Source organism: Gavialis gangeticus, unplaced genomic scaffold (genome assembly GCF_001723915.1).
Source record: "Gavialis gangeticus isolate Ggan-Ray unplaced genomic scaffold, GavGan_comp1, whole genome shotgun sequence".
Taxonomy (NCBI): domain Eukaryota; kingdom Metazoa; phylum Chordata; order Crocodylia; family Gavialidae; genus Gavialis; species Gavialis gangeticus.
In genome coordinates, this window is record NW_017729008.1 from 33,602,236 (window position 1) to 33,605,618 (window position 3,383).

Sequence of the window (3,383 nt, forward strand, 5' to 3'; positions counted from 1 at the left end):
TTCCAGCCCTAATGTCTATGAAATCTATGAAAACTATTATCACTTAAACCAGTCTCTGTGTAATGTCTGTTCTGTCCCTAGCCCTGATGGCTATAAAGTTGTTCAACAGCTCTCCCAACTATATAGTTGGTCCAATAAAAGATACCACAAAAAACCTTGCTTCTCATGCATTTCTGGGATCTTCACAACTACAACACTACAAACAATATTTCTATCAAATAAATCTGGGATCCCCCTTATTAAAAAGCAAGTACTTGCAATGATTGCCTCTACAACAGTAACATTTTTCACAATAAAAATCTCCCAAATATTCACTTTATATAGATCAGACGCTTAGCTAAAAAAAAAACCCTAAAAAAAAGTTTATTTAAAAACAAATATCCAAGAAACAGAAATAGACTTATACAACTCATTTTCACATTCCTACTGCTTCCAAATGACTCGCTTAGTAAATCATTGTCTGTATTTATTGCGTCAGCAGGAAAAACAAAATAAAAAGTTTATTAAAAAAATCAGTCTTAGATGAGCCAACACTGGGAAAGATAATACTCAGGGGACAAATAAACCAAATAGCATAATGGTAAGACCCTGTTTAAAGTTTGGAAGGACAACCTTTAAAAAAGAACACACACGCACAAATGTAAAAGTTACGTGGCTAAATATTGTACTAATATACCCTCACTGAACACTACATTTTTTGCTCATAGGAGGAGAGTGTTAGCCAGTGGATGACTTTATGCTAAAACATTCAACTCTCCCTAAGGTCTAAGCTCTCAGAATGGAAGTAGTGAGTATACAGCTCCACCTAGGAAGATGCAGACCAGCTGAACTGTGTGTTTTCTATGAAACAGCATTACTATCAAGGCTTTTTGGATGTAACCCACTTGCAGTGTTTGATTGTTTTGAAGTCCCAACTAAGGAAGAGGAAAGGAACTGAGGCAAGACGACACGAACATGGATTTTAGTCAATCCTCTATGTCTGTACAGAAGAATAAAAAGAGCAGACCAGGCCAATGTAAGAGAACCCAGAAATAGAGAAGTTGGGTAATGACAAGACATGCTCAGTAGCTCTTTCTGAAAATGTGGAGAGGGTAGGGGAAGGCAGGTTCCACATACTCAGCATTTCAAAGAGATGTGTGTGCGTGCGCTGTCGGAGATGGGGAGAAAACCGAAGGCTGCTTTGTGGACTCAGCAGCTGTCTGTCACCATCACCCAATCTATTAGCTTGGGTACAGGCTAGAGATTCCAATATCTCAGATGGGAAATGGAGAGCATGCTTGTATTGACTCTGTGAACTGAACTTGCTGCTAGCTGTGAATAGTTTTGCACTTTTTGCTGAAGAAATTAGGGAACATTTAGAAGAAACATGAAGATGCCATTTTCAGACTGAAGAATTCAAGGAAGTATTCATGCACTCACATGAGTTTTGAGACCCTATTTAATGGACCAAGAAACCGGCCTTGTGAGATTTCAGTAGCATGTGTGCACCAAAGTATAAATGTTTTGCCAAAACCTTGCTTTGAAATACCAGTAAAACCAGCAAAATGAGTACATCTGGACGGAGAACACCAGTAAGCCTACTGCTGATCAGTGCATTTGAGGAAGTTATTTTGAAGTATTTCTAAAATGGTAGAGGTGCACCGATACATCGGTCTGATATCGGATTGGCGGTGATATAAAGAAAATTTTCTGTACTGGAAATAGGGCTGATACGACCGATAATTTGTCTGATAAATGCCTGTGCATGCACGCAGCTGCAGCACAGCATGTAGGCAGTGAGGAGCAGAGCCCGGCAGTGTGGAGAGCTGTGTACAGCTGACAAGTCTGGTGTGGTGGAAGGGGAAAGGGAAGGGCAAGGGGAGGGGGAAGGGCTGTGGGGGGCAGATCAAGACCCCCATCGTGAGGGAGGGTGTGGGGTTGGGGTCTGCCCAGCCGAGGCTCAGTTGGCGGCTCCCGCTGCTGCTCCTGCTGCTCGTCTAGGAGGGCACAGGGGTGAGTTGTGTGCCCCTGGATCTGCACAGGGCAGGCTGGGGCCAGGCAGATCTGGGGGTACACACCTGCCGCATGCCCTCCCAGATGAGTGGTGGGAACAATGGAGGGAACTGGCAAATGAGCACTGGATGAGCCACGCGCAGCAGCAGGAGCTGCTTCCCTCCTTTCCTGCACCCCCCAATAAGCCACGCCTCCATCCCGTGCTCGCCTTGGCCCCAATCCCATCCTGCAGCTGCAGCCCGCCCTGCACCATGCAGATCCAAAGGGGCATACCCCCCAACCTGCCCCCCAGACAAGCCGCTTGTGTCTCTGTTCCATGCCCTTCCCTGCCCTGCTAGTCAGCACCTGCCCCAGTCCCAGCCCCGTTCCCTCCCCCACCACAGGAGCCTTGATCTACCCCTCCACCACACCCCCCTTCTCTCCCCTTCCACTACAACAGACTTACTAGCTGGATGCAACTCGTCAAGCTGAAGAGCTGCATATCAGAAATCGGATCGGTATAGGCAGATATGCCTCCTTAAAAATCAGCTATTGGTATTGACCCCCAACATGTCTATCAGTGCACCCCTATAAAAGCGTTTTGCAAACATTGCATTTGTATTAATGCTTTGGTCCTAAATAAGCATATGGTACTCTAGGGTGACTGGTGCCTGCTATTACCATCTACGTTAAGCATTTTGTGTATTATAGTTAGTGGTTTTACTCTGTGTGAATTTTTCTTTCTGAACAGGATAGAGATTCTGGCCTAAGCCTCAGCAGAGATGGAAAGAAAGTTGTAGGAAATAGTATAATAGAACTGTACTATAATATTGAGTCTGCACCCTGCACTCTCCCGACTAGTCTATACTGGAAAACTCATTAAGTGGAAGCCATGTTGGTCAGGATTGTGTTTAGAAACATTTCTTGTTTCTTTAGGAATGAGCTGTACACACTATTTCACACAATTTCAAATCTCTTTATGGAAAGTACCTTAAAAATAATTTATGAAAAAATGTCATGACCCATCTAATCTGAAGAATGTTCTGGTCTCCTTCCAGTAAAAACCAGTATGTTTCTTTCTTTCCCTCCTTCAGATAAATTCATAGATGTGAAAACTGATATATGGCAGAGAGGGGGAATTAACAGAGTGCATGTGTGTCACATGACTTCCAATGCAGTCTCCCACAGCATTCATGGGCACATCTGTTTTGTTTTGTTTTTTTTATTTATATCAAAAGTCTTTCCATGACATGCAAAGTCTTCAGGGCCAAATGTTAAATCACCAGAAGGTGTAAATCAGCATACCTCCTTGTAAGGCACTGGAGCCTGTACAGAATTATTACAGTTGGCCCTTAAACCCCTTAATGTTTGTAAAAAGTTAGAACACAAAAAAGGTAATGATTTTCACATGA

The 3,383-nt window shown here is 43.5% G+C and overlaps 1 protein-coding gene across 2 annotated transcripts in view; it reads right to left on the reverse strand.

Annotated features, from left to right (window-relative positions):
- CELF2 (CUGBP, Elav-like family member 2) overlaps nucleotides 1–3,383 on the reverse strand; it is a 1,030,042-nt gene that overhangs the window by 491,505 nt on the left and 535,154 nt on the right. The window lies entirely within an intron of this gene.